General features: G+C 44.9%; 1 pseudogene; it reads left to right on the top strand.

The window, feature by feature from the left end:
• The first annotated feature begins 1,705 nt into the window (after positions 1–1,705).
• Positions 1,706–2,776, top strand: LOC146816689 (28S ribosomal RNA; annotated as a pseudogene).
• Positions 2,777–14,348: the final 11,572 nt, after the last annotated feature.

The raw sequence follows: 14,348 nt of genomic DNA, 5'->3' as shown, positions 1-14,348 counted from the left end.
CCTAGTTGTGGCTTCATCAGCCAGGTACAGTTTGGTTTTAGTGACACAGTGAGCATGGGGCCCACGTCTGGGCAAAGCTATTGAATGAATGGCAGACCCAGAACCAAGTAAGCAAACAGCATAGATGGATGGACCTGAAACCCCCTTTTTGCAGATTGTCTGAAATCAGTCATATAGATACAAGCAGCATGATTTTAGCATTCATTATCAGTAAAAAATGCCCTTTTTCAAACGTGCTACCCAGGGTAAACGAAACAAACAAAAGGTGATGGGAGGAATGCTTGCAATTTGTTTACAAACTGGCATTTGTTCGGGGTAGCATCCCAGCCCATTGTTCTTTTGCTCAGAATGCCACCTCAGATTCCACCCAGTAAAACACTCTTCACCCTGCTACTCAAGGAAACAGTCCAGCCCGAGCTCCCAAGCCAGGTCCTCTGTGAACTGGAACACAAGCAACCCAGGGCCCATTTCACCCTAGTTATGGGCTCATCCACTGGGACCAACTTGGTTCCAGTGACACAATCAGCATGTGAACCATGTCTGGGCATAACTATGCCATTTAGGGTGGTACATAAAAACACGAAAGGTGGAATGCTTGCAATTTGTTTAACCACTGGCAATCGGTCAGAGTAGAATCGCAACCTATTATTTTTTTGCTCACCCTGCCACCACAGTTTGAAACCCGTCATATGTAAATTGGGGATAGGAGTTGTCCTAACGGCTAAGGCAGTCGACCTTGAATCTGGGGAACTGGGTTAGAGTCTCAGCAATGGCACTGAACATCCTGTGATTCTGGGCAAATCACTTAATCTCCCCGTGCCTAACAAAAATGAATGTGTCCTCAGGTAACGCAACTGGTGCTATGTAAAGCGCTCTGATACCTGATACCTTCAGGTCAAGTTTGCGCTATATAAAACTCTGACCCTACTCCTCATGGGAACAGTGGCCAGGTCCTCCATGAACTGGGACACAAGCAGCCAAGGACTGGTTTTGCCCTAGCTATGGGCTCATTAGTCAGGTACAGCTTGGCTCCAGTGACATAGTGAGCATGGGAACCCATGTCTGGGCATACCCATGCCACTTCCAGCGGTACATGAAACACACAAAAGGTGATAAGAGGAATGCTTGCAATTTGTCTAACCACTGGTAATCATTCAGAGAAGCAAACCAATGCATCAATCTTTTGCTCATGATGACAGCAAGAACAATGAAAGTCTCCAGCAAGCGAGCTGGTGAGCGCTTTCAAGATTTGGCACCCCTAACACGATTTCCATTCACTAGGAAGCCTTCCGTCACGATTTTCTAATGCTGTCAGAGGGCTGCTTCCCAAGTAGATTCCCAAGCAAAATCAACTCAAATTACTTTTTGGAGTAGGTATTCATGCTACAGGCGCAAAATCGCAGTACAACATGCATTTTACGCCCATTGCAAGAACTCTGTAGAATCTACGTAAACTCCTTGGTGGCAGGAGGCTCTATGCTCTGGTGGAGTGTATTGTAGCCCCACAAACTTCCCCGGCCCCTCTTGAGATGTGCCAGGGCACTAATGGAGGACAGGGCCACCTACCCCCAACAGGACTTTTGACTGGGGCGGACTGTGCACAGTGTGAACTGACTGTGTTGCGCCGTCAGGTGAGGTGGCCCACACTGGGTGTCAGAGGCCAGCGGCATTGATGGATACTCACCTGACCTGTCTTAACGCATGGAGCAAGGAGCCTAACATGTCTCTGCGAATTGGGAGGGCCCGCTCTGTTAGGGAGTTGGAGCATGAGCATTTGTGATAGGAACCAAAAGATGAAGAACTATGCCTGGGCAGGGCGATGCCAAAGGAAATTCTGTTGGAGGTCTGGAATGGTCCTGAGGCACAAATTGGTCAACCCACCTGAGTATAGGGATGAAAGACTAATCGAACCATCTAGTAGCTGGTTCCCTCTGAAGTTTCACTCAGGATAGCTGGCTCCGGCAAATCCCAGTTTTATCTGGTAAAGTGGATGATTAGATGTTTTGAGGCCGAAACGATCACAACCTATTCTCAAACATTTAATAAGTTTGAAGCTCAGCTCGTTGGCATGGAGGAGGGCATTGAATGAGAGTGCCTAGTGAGCAACAGAATGAACCAAATACCAGGTCAGGGTGACCGATGCCGATGTTCAGCGGACTCCTGAAAAAGTATTGGTTGATATAGACAGCAGGACAGTGGCCATGGAAGTTGGAATCCACTAAGAAGTGTTTAACAACTCACCTGATGAACTAGCTAGCCCTGAAAATGGATGGCACTGGAGCGTTGGGCCCATACCCAGCCATTGCTGGCATTGAGAGTCATGGGGGCCAAGCCACAATGAGTAGGCGGGCTGCTGCAGTACACATGGGAGCCTGAGGTGAGGGCCCAGGTGGAGTCGCTGCAGATGCAGATTTTGGTGGTAGTAGCAAATATTCCAACAGGAACTTTGAAGGCCAAAGTGGTGAAGGGTTCCATGTGAACAGCAGTTGAACATGGGTCTGTCAGTCCTAAGAGATGGGCAAGTGCCATTCAGAAGGGATTGGTGATGGCCTCCGTTAACGTCAGTTGATAGAAAGGGAGCCAGGTTAAGATCCCGGAACCCAGAGTGCTGGTGAAGTGCGCCTTAGCAGTGTCCAATGCTATCAATTCCAGATGGGGTAGTTCCCAGATATTGCAAACCCCACTAAGATGATAAAAGGAGGTGCTGTCTTTTCCACACATCATTAACCTCCCTACCAATTTTGTCAACTCTACACCCAGATGTAACATCAAGGTGAATAACAATAAATCAATCACTCTGAGAGTGCACTGAGACCTGCTAACCAGATATCATTGCCAGTGCACTGACCCTAAAGTGTCTTTCGAATTGGCTGTACCCAATTAGAAATGGCCCAACTTACCTGTATGTCCCCAGTATATGATACCCTGGTACCCAGGGCATGTAAGTTAGAAGGATACCCCAGGGCTTAGAGCACTAATTGTGCCACCCAGAAGGGCCCTCCGAGTAAAACAAGGCCACTGCAACCTGGTAGTGACGTTGTGCACTGCTAGCCCAACTTTGCCATTGCAAGCAATGGAAGGCCACCACTTCCCCTGGACATGTGTGTGTAAATTCACCTCTCTTGCAGGTCTACTAAGACCCTAAAGGAAGGGTGCAACATTTGACACAGACAGGGTATGTCCGGACAGTAAAACCCATAAAACTGTTATATTACTTTGGAAAGACTTGGTAGCCCAGTTGGCAGTACCGGGTTACAAGCTGACACTACAGCTGTGTTAACTCCGGAACGTTGCAATCAAAGAAGCAACTCTAAGGTATCAAACAATTTGTTACCTTAAACTCAACTTATACCTCAAGTCAAAATTAATGTAATTTGTTGCAGTGTGACTCTTTAGCAAAGCTGCCACTTTGTTGCCTTTAAAACTCATGTGCCTTCCTGGGCACACATGGACCCTGCTCCACAAGACAGCTTTCTGCCCTCCTGGAGAGACATGCCAAAAACTCTCAGGAGTACTCACCCCAAGTACTTTTAACCAACAGCACTGACACATTCCTAAGTTTCCTCTGAAAAAGTTACAACAGGCCTGATTCACATAGGGCATCAGCACTCGTGGCAGAGACCCGACAGACGTGGGGGAGTCTCCGCACTCAGGGTGGAATCTCAGCAAAGATTGCTGAGATTCAGCCCTGAGTGCGGAGACGCTCCCACGACAGCGAGGCCTCTACCATGAGTGCAGAGGCCCTTTGAGAAACAGGCACTAAGGGGTCTATTAGGATGGCGGTCAAAAAATCACTCTGACCGCCGTAGTAGCGGGAAAACACTGCTCGCTAGGACCGCGGCGTAATGGCCGGTCCAATTAGTATGCCCCGCAGTCTAGATCCGACTGCGGCGGCACGATTGCAGCATTTAACATTACGGCTGTTGCTGCAGCGAGCAGCACCGCCGCGATGTCCAAAAAAGCATGTCCAGCATATCCCTGCACTGCGGGGCAGGCACTGCACAGTGCCTGCCACCTGTTTCAGGGACATGGTGCACCCACACCCCCCAAACATATTGGGGGCCCGCAATGGGCCCCTGGAGACATTCTCCGCATGCCTTTCCATGGCGGTTCCACAGTCGTAGAAAGGCTGGCTACCACTGGTGGAGTTATCATGCCAGCGGAGCCTGGCCCTGCACCGGCCCCATTTTAGCGGTCCAGCTCTGCCCGCCAGACAAGCTTGCGGACTGCTACCAGCGGAAAAGTAGCAGGCGGAAAATCTCACTGCCGCGGTCGTCACCGCCATGCTAATGGGACCGGCTGTTTTCTGGGTTGCGATCGTGGTCGGATGACCGCCGCCGGCCTGGCGGTTGCCACCACCGACCCGGCGGCGGCCATCCAACCGCCATCCTAATAGGGGGGATTTATTATTGCTTTTAAAATCTAAAGCTCCAAAACCCTCTGGTGGATCTTTTTTGTATTAGTTTCTAAATTCCTATAAAATACAGTCTATTTTCATAAATTGGTGTCAGATTCCTTGAGTGTTGTGCCGATTTATTCTTGAATCGTTTAAATGCTTTACACTTGTTGCTCTGTGTTAGTCTTGCTGCTCAGTGCCAACGCTACCAATGGTTGAGTTGAGGGTTTTACAGACAAATTCTACTGGACCTAAACTGGTTGGTGAGCATAGCACATGGCGAGGTTGCACAACCACACCATATAATACACCCCATTTCCTCACAAAACGTGTAAAGACATTATGAACAGAAAGTGAGCACCTAAATTCACTAACTTTCATGATTTAAATGACAGAATATCAGAAGCTCAAAAATAGTCCACAAATCCGGAACATCACAAAACTGCTACAGACCTGATGGAAGAAAATACCAGTGACATACATCCAAAGCCAGTCATTCACAATGAACATCCAAATGAAATTGGTAATGAGGTTACGAGCATTGCTCAAAATGATAATCAGAATATCTCACTCAAAGGTAACATACCAAAAAAAGATAAGAAAAATAAAAGGCTCAATAAAACGAAAACAAAACAAGCAATTAAAATTGGTGCAGCATTTATGAAGCTATTTACAAAAATACTGACCAAACTTTTAGTTAATTTGAATATACAACAAAAGAGCTTCATGAAAGTGAGAGGATGTTTCAAAAACCTGACACTGCTGCAGAACATCATAAAAGGGGCACGAAAAAATAAACACTCTTTTGCAGTGGTGTTTATAGATATTTCGAAAGCATTTGACTCTGTCAGCCACTGTCATATCATACAGAGTCTCGAGAAACAAAGAGTTCCATCATACATACGATATCTAACAAAAGACTTATACATAGATTCATCAACATGCTTCAAGGGCAAAAACTATAAATCTACACCAGAAATAACAATGGAATCTGGAGTATAACAAGACGGCTCACTATCCCCACAGTTGATAAATATTGATCTGGATCATCTAATATGTGATCTTCAGAAAAATGGCAAGCGCTTTACATTTGGCTCAGAAGGACTTATTGAGCAAATCACCGTTCTGACCTTTGCTGACAATATAGCAGTATTCAGTAGCACATGGGAAGGAATGAGTACTAATTTAAAGATCATTGAAAAATTCTGTAAAACTGTGGAAATATGGATTTTTCTGGTCAGTTATGTCCCCTATCTTGGACCCCAACGGTTCCATGTGCATGTCACAAGTACATGTATGTTTCCTCCAGTTCCAGTTATGAAGACGCAAATACATGTGCGTCCACCGTCAACATGTCCTCTGTCAGATCCGCCATGAATAGGCCGGATATTCCATTCCTAAATATGAAAGGCCACCGGCTTTATATGGTTCACTTATGCCATTTTTACAGTCCAGGCAAGTAGGCCCTGATTCTGTCATCAAACTCCTCTTGCCTTCTGCCTCTGAAAGCTCCAGTCTGAGCCTGCATCTGTGACCATGAACTTTGTCTCATTCTCTGCGCGGCTCACGAAGCCTGACATCAGCCTATTCTCTGCCAAGAACTGTATTTCACCTTCGAATTATCTGCTTCCCCCTCAGCCGATGCATTCCTGCCTAGTAGTTTAAGTAAACATTCTTCCAGCTACTGAGCAAAGGCTCGGCCTCTCTGTCCTCATGCAAGTAATTCATAGCCCTGTTACCAGGGAATAATTCCTACCCCCTGGCATTCAGTGTAGACACTTAGACGCTTGTACACGCACGCACAGTCAGTATAGAATAGATTCTGTCCGAGAGTCCTTCTTTTGTGGATAACATAGTTCTTTAAACATAGGATGTTAGATATGATTTGGGATTAGGTTGACTTGACCCCCCAGACTTTTCGTCTCCACATGTAGAGCTAATGTCAAGTCCCCTTCACCCCCTAGTTACACGTCAATTACACGTCATGTTGCTGCGCGCGCATCTATGCCAAGTATTATCTTATAGATCCACCTATATATGACATCATAACCAATTATGTTCCTTTTTACTCCTTATTACACCCATTTTCGGTTACGCAGGTAAAACGTCAATTTCCTTATCAATTGTTACGCCTACTGTATTCGCTTCATTGTAATGTATGTACTATAAAAGTTACTTCTTGTCAATAAAGTATGTACTTCACTTCCTGAACCCCCGTGGTGATGGAACTTGGAGCATCCGATTATAATCGATCATTGGAATAAAGCCCATTCCGAACCTCTAATATCACGGATTCTGCCTCTCATTTTACTGAGCTATTTTATTATGATTCCGTATCAAATTCAGTCCAGGTAAAGGAATTTTATTTACCACATGATGGCGCCCGAACAGGGACACTTTCTCATCTCACGCGCCGGCGGTGAGTAGCAGGCCCGGTCTCCTGCCACAGCTGGACGGACAATAACGCGTACCAGCAGGATTTCCTGTATCTCCCTCCGGTCAAGCGGGGGCGACTGAGACTGCGATCAACACCCAGACGAGGCGGTGAGAAGTGCGAAGTATCCCGACCAGAGCCTAGCTGAGAGAGCAAGATCCGAGGTATACAGAGACCCACCAGTTCGAAGTCAAGCCCAGTTTCCGACGAGTCGAGTCGAGTCCAGTCCGGTTCAAGTTCAAGTTACCGAGGCCTTCTGTTTCCGAAGCTACCCGGTGAGTACCATTACTGGGGAGGCATTTCAGACGTGCACATAGGTTGTGCCGGTCAAGACGGGTTTGGGTACACAAATCCGGTCTGCACTGTTTTAGCAGTGTATCTGTACTGTTTAGCAGTATATCAAGTATTCCGAAGTATCTAGTTAGTGTCAAGAATTAAGCGTGGTGATTAGTTATGCAGACGATCATCATTGTTGTTTCAGTTAAAGGTTTAATGTTTTAATGTTTAATGTGTTAAACGTCCTGCATATTGTGGTATGAATGGTTGTTCATTATTGTGCTTTTGTATTAAGTGTGTTCAAGATTAAGTATCAGATCAGATTGTCAATATGCCGCTCTTTTCGAAATTAAGACAGATCACTACTAGAAAAGGGGTACTCGAAGAAGCCGTCCCTATTCCTCCTAGGGATACTCCAGGGCACTTCATGTATCACAAACATGGCTTAGACGCTATATTATTTCTTGATTTATGGGTAGACTACACCAAGGGATTGCCAGAAAGTCAGAGGTGGCCCGCAGCGGGGACCTGGGATGCAGAGTGCATCATGAAAGTCGAGGAAGAGTTATGGAAAAGGAAAGTCAGACAGTCACAGAAAGACGCCGTCGAGTTATGGCGTAAAGAATCTCATAGACGTACAGAAAAAGCACGTAGACAGGAAGAGAAGAGTAAAGAGAGTTCAAACAAAGATCGAGAAAATCTATTAATTGAGGAAGGTATCCGAGTGAAATCAGAACAAGTAGACAGACAAAGAAATGCCCTTATGAATGGTATGTATCCCCTTCTGGCCGAAGGATTACCTAAGGCTACTCCAGAGATACCGAAAGACTTGCCACCCCCATTATTCCCAATCAAGGTACATCCTAAGGGGCATCCTAGAACCGCAGAAGATGTTTTTCTTTCCTCATATTTAGATGATGCAGCTCCCGAGTATGCTAATTCCGCCCCACATAGACCGCATACCAGGGAGGTCCAACGCCAAGATCCAGCACCCGTATCCCTACAGCAACAAATCGAGTCACAAGTTCCGGCAAGCACATCTGTTTCTGCATCTGTTCCTACGGGTACTTCGATAGCTGTGTCCACACCTATAGTTGCTGTGTCACGTTCGACGAATCCTTTCACACCCGACGCCCCAGATGGGGCCACGGGAGGTGCTACCAATATTTTTTCTACGCCACCTAGAATAAATAAACTTACTTTTCAAGAGTCAGCGCATTCACGTACACCCAAATTCGTAAGTGCCCGCGCGCTTAAAGAACTTCTTATAGATTGTAGATATGACCCGGTGCCCAGTATAGAGGACGAAATGATCCTGGCATCATTGCGTATCAGACGAGCCGCAGTGTATTTAGCGAAGTTACCAGGAATGACTGCGCATCTAGATAAAATATACCATTTTGTCCAAACAGGGCGAGATCCAGAATGTATTAACAGAGCTATGGAATACCAGAAAGTGGAGATACAGGGGGAACTGTTACGTTTCCTCATAAACTGTGTGATCAGAAATCAAGACCGACCGGGGGTAGATCCGGATGCAATGCAAATTCTTACAAAATGGAGCCAGAATATATCAGAAGGGAGACACGATAAGCAAAATTGTATAATAGCCATGTGCCGAAAGATCCGTAAAGAAATAGAACGCTTACACGAAGAGAGATTAGAGGCAGACGAGTTCGAACAAAGCGAGGAAGAAGGGTCAGGACTGCCCGCAGGACAGTCGGACACCATAGCCTATGTAGGTAGAGGAAGATCTTGTAATAGGGATCAGACTAGATGTCATACTGACTCAATACGTCCGATATGTCCAGATAATAACAAGAATTTCCAAATACCTATAATTAATATAAGGTCTAACGAGCATTCGTTCCAAACCGCCGACAAACTACTCCGAGAACGAAGGGGTTATCATTTTCTCGATTCTATGGATGAACAAGATTTAGCAAGGGCAGCTGTCCATTGGGTGGACAGTCCCGGAAAATATAGTGACGATACAGTAGTACGCACATTTTTTAATCTCACCCCAGATGAACAGAGGTTAGCTGGGATTTATATGATTCAACAACTCATTATACTATATCGGAGTCAGCATTCGGACCCTGGTCCCTTACCTGACATATTGACTGAATTGCTTATGAATAAATGGAGAGGTCCAGGTACTAAATTAATTAAAGAAATTCTAGAGTCAAGAAAGCAGTATATTCTTTTTGTATGCTCAGAGCATGTCTCATTGCCCGTCAAGGAAAGAACCACGTATCACATGGATAGACAGAATCCCTTGCGAGAAGTGCACCCAATAAAAGGCGAGGACAACGAGTTTAGGCGCGTATTTGTATATACGCCCATATCAAAAATAGAATTGTTACAAATGAAGAAAGTGGTACCCAGTCATGACAAAGATCCAGCGGGTTTTCACCGAGAAATTAAAGACATGTTACTCATGGGAGAGTATACCTATCCCGACATTATGACAATATTAAAGGTGTTGATGCCTGCTGGCATTTATGAGAAACTCAAGGAAAAAGAGTGGGAGGTAGGAGACCAAAAGATAGAATGGTCAGCATTAGAAGCAGAAGAAAAGGCCCGAGGTCCAGGTTCGGGGCTTGGGGACAAAACTAAAGCACTACCAGGTCTACTAGTACAGGTACTGCCACGTTTATTAACTACGAAAAAGGAAGATTGGGGTACAATTTCAGCCTGTAAACAGAAGCAAGATGAAGACACTAGTGATTACTATGCCCGATTCGAGAAATGTTTTGGTATAAATAGTGGCATAAAAGCAAGTAGCGAATCATACCCGCACCTGTTTGTAACAAAATTAGTAGAAAATGCCCTGCCCCCAGTAAAGAACAGAGTATTAAAATTCGAGAGTACCTGGCAAGGTAACACTCCATCTCAAATGTTACAAATGTTACAGTACCATCACAATAGAATTAGAGAGGAACAAGAACATGAACACAGACGCATGAAAGACACAAAAATGAAAATGCTAGTTTCCCAGACAGTTCCAGCTGAAGGACATAAAAAGGGTATGACACATTCCGATTCAGCAGGACCTGTAAAAGGGACATGCAATTATTGTAAAAAGCCAGGTCATTACGTACACGATTGTCCAGTTTTAAAACATAATATCGCCATAGGTAAAACACAAGAAAGATCACGGCCACTCAGACAAGATCAGAATGAACAAGGAGCTATGCAGCATGCCCAGGCCATGCCAGCCGCACAACAGCCAATACAGTTTGTGCCAGCTGCACCACCGTTGCCTGTTGCTGCCACACAGACAACAACACGACAAATGTATCAGACCGCACAGTATGAATATCCTGAGTATCAGCGTTACGCATGAACTAGCCTAGAGAGGGAAGTTGACTTACCCCTTATCGAGATTCCTGTAGACCAAGAAGGACCTTATGTACATAGTGAATTATTAGGTCAAGATAGAAAATTTTTACTCGATACAGGGGCAAGTCGAACAACTATAAAACGTAGTGAAGTTCCAGGGGCACCCCTCTCAGGCTCTCAGAATATTTCCCTTGGTTTTTCAGGAAAACCTATTGTTAATGAAGTATCACAGCCTCTTCCACTTACGATAGGACCTTTGACCCGAACTACAGATTTATTGCTTACTAAATCATGTCCAGAAAACTTGTTAGGAATAAAAACGTTGAAAGCCCTAGGAGCCATAATATGTTGTTCCCCGGAAGGAGTAAGGTTGTTTTTACGTGATTTTAAAGGTCACTATGTGTCTAGAGACATGGATCCCCGACTGCAGACTTTACCTACACATCTATGGGCACAAGGCCCTACTGATGTTGGTTGCATGAATATTACACCATATCGAGTCACACTAAAGGCAGGAGTGGTGCTACCACGAATGCGACAATGCAAGTTACCACCAGATGCTGTAGTGGCTTTACTACAAATCATTGACGAGCTAATTGCCCAAGGAGTAGTTGTAGAAACAGACTCCAATGTATGTAATTCACCGATAATTCCGATTCTTAAACGAACAGATCCCACAGCCCCGCCAGTATATCGATTGGTTATTGATCTGCGCGAGTTAAACAAATGCATTGTGCCACAATTTCCTGTGGTCCCAGATATCTCGTCATTACTGACAGCTATTGATTCCGAAGCAACATTCTTTACTGTAATTGATCTCAAGAATGCCTTTTTCAGCGTCCCAATAGATCCGGAAAGCCAATATTTGTTCGGATTTAGTTTAAATGGGCGTAGCTTTAAATTCTCACGCGCACCTCAAGGATTTACAGAAAGCCCCAGCATCTATAGCCAAGCACTGAAACGAGAACTTGACAGTATCCACATGCCAGTTAACACTGCTCTGCTTCAATACGTCGATGATCTGCTGATCACCGCGAGAAGCGAACCGGAATGTGAAAAAGCATCGCTGACAGTTTTACAATTTCTAGCCGAAAAGGGGCACAAGGTGTCCCCTTCTAAGCTGCAATTCTGTGTCCAGCGAGTTGTTTATCTTGGACACTCGCTGTCCAAGGAGGGAAGGCAGCTTACACCCGACCGCATTCAGTTAATAGCTAACATGTCAATACCCAAGACACAAAAGGAGGTACGAGCTTTCATAGGCCTCACTTCATATTGTAGGCAGTGGATCCCTCAGTATGCATTTCTAGCAAAACCACTCATTCAGTTAACCACACAGGAGGCAGCCACATCGACTGTTCTCCCTTGGACTCAGGAACATACACAAGCTTTTGAAAGCCTAAAGAAAGCTTTATGCCAAGCACCTGTTTTAGCAACGCCATGTTACAGAAAACTGTTTACACTCTTTGTTACAGAACGCGAAGGTACTGCCTTGTCAGTACTCACACAGGAACAAGCAGGAGCACACAAACCATGTGCTTATTTTTCTAGTACATTAGATCCCGTAGCTCAGGCTTTACCTGCATGCCTAAAATCAGTGGCAGCAACAGCTTTAGCAATCAGACAAAGCGATGCCATAGTGTTAGGACATCCATTGACAGTTCAAGTACCACACGCAGTAGAGGTTCTTGTAAATAGAACGCAAACACAACACTTGACTATAGCGCGACTTACAGGGTACGAACTTACATTGTTTCAGCCACATATAGAAATCAGACGCTGTAACACATTGAATCCTGCCACACTTTTACCTGTAATCGGAACAGACCCACTAGCTCATGACTGTATTGAAGTTATTACAATAACGACAAAACCCAGACAAGACTTAACCGATGTCCCATTGTCAGATCCAGACCTGACATTGTATGTAGATGGTTCATGTATGAGAACAAGTACAGGAGAATTAGTGGCCGCTTACGCAGTCACAACAGATACTGAAGTCATTGAAACTAATCGTATAAATACTTTGTCAGCTCAAGCCGCAGAGCTTATCGCTCTGACACAAGCCTGTATTCAAGCCACGAATAAAAAAGTCAACATATACACTGATTCACGTTATGCATTCGGAGTTGTACATGACTTCGGCGTGCTGTGGCGAGAGAGAGGTTATTTAACTTCTCACGGTGCCCACATTCAGCACGGACCCCTCATTCATGCCTTATTAGATGCAATACATCTGCCCACTGCAATATCAATTATGAAATGTAAGGCTCATACGAAGGTTACTGATATCATTTCCCAAGGCAATGATCTAGCTGACAGAACAGCTAAACAGACTGCTCAAACTCAAACCCCCGACATGACAAAGACAATAGTCCCGATGCCGACACATTGTATGACAGTTAAGGATCCTACTCTTGACGTAATTGACATACAGACACATGCTACACCAGACGAAATAAAGAAATGGACTGAATTAGGAGGGATTCAAACGGACCAAGGATGGATGATGAAGGAAAAGTCTGTATGGTTCCTTCCTGATTCAATGGTCCAAGTTATAATTAACACTATACATAGTCCAGCACATCTAGGAGAAAAAGCTATGCTAGACAGCATTCAACACATTTGGTTCAATAAACATTTACGAGCAGCAGCCAAACAAAAGGTCCGTACCTGTATGATCTGTTGTCAGTTCAACCCAGGAAAAAGCGTTCCCGTAGAACAGGGTGGATTTCATCCTCCTAATCATCCTTTTGAAGTACTCCAGATGGACTATATCCAGATGGAACGATGTCGAGGATTCAAATATGTTCTTGTAGTTGTCTGCGCTCTGTCCCGTTGGACAGAGGCATACCCGGTTTCAGATTACACTGCCCCGACTACTGCCAAACAGTTGGTTCGAGAATTCTTCCCACGATACGGTTTACCACGTGTTGTTCACTCAGATAACGGCCAGCCGTTCTCATCCGAATTAATGAAACACGTTTCACTTCTGTTAGGATATCAGTGGAAATTCCACTGTGTCCGACACCCCGAGGCAGCAGGTCTCGTAGAAAGACATAACCAGATACTGAAAATCAGAATGTCCAAAATATGCAGAGAGAAAGGTGTCGACTGGGTAGTAGCGTTACCCGTTGCACTCTTTTACATGAGAATGGTAGCACACTCTCGAACAGGGCTATCCCCGTATGAGGTGATCTTCGGCAGACCACCGAATATGTGGGGGACGCCTATACCACGCAAAATAACTGATATTGACTGTAATATGCTGACAGATTACCTGGCTTCCTTGATGTCTGCACTACAATCTTGTCGTTCACAGGTAGCTGCAGCCTTTCCCGACAACACTGAGGTGAAACCCCATGACGTTGTTCCGGGTGATCTTGTCTTTGTGAGGAATTTCGACCGAAAGACTCAGCTGGAGCCCAGGTGGAAATCACCCAAGTTGGTCCTGCTGACCACAAGAACAGCCGTGAAGATCGAGGGCCGCAAGGGCTGGATTCATTCAAGTCATATCAAGAAATTTCATGGACTATCCTCGGATATAGACATTGTGCCCTGCACTCCCTCACAGACTGATTCAAAACTTCCTTTGGTTGAACAGAATAACTCTGAAAAATACAAACTAAAGCTTAGGCCCAACAAGTCGAGCAATTTGATTGTTTAAGTCCTCTCCAAGGTGAAGCGGTTGAATTGTCTCTGACATGTATCCCTTGGACCTGAGTAGAGAAAACACCCGGAAAATGTTGAAACGACAGGCGTATTGTAAATCACTGCGTAGCCACTGCATAGTGACATTATTAATTCTGTTTTTATTGAGTCTTTTAATAATTATTACAAGTATATTGTTGCACATATATTACCCTATTTCTAGACATGTTTATAATGTTACTGCTGAAC

This window comes from Triturus cristatus, chromosome 6 (genome assembly GCF_964204655.1).
Source record: "Triturus cristatus chromosome 6, aTriCri1.1, whole genome shotgun sequence".
Lineage (NCBI taxonomy): Eukaryota > Metazoa > Chordata > Amphibia > Caudata > Salamandridae > Triturus > Triturus cristatus.
The sequence above is the reverse complement of the archived record's forward strand: the minus strand, read 5'-3'. Positions and strand labels throughout refer to the sequence as shown.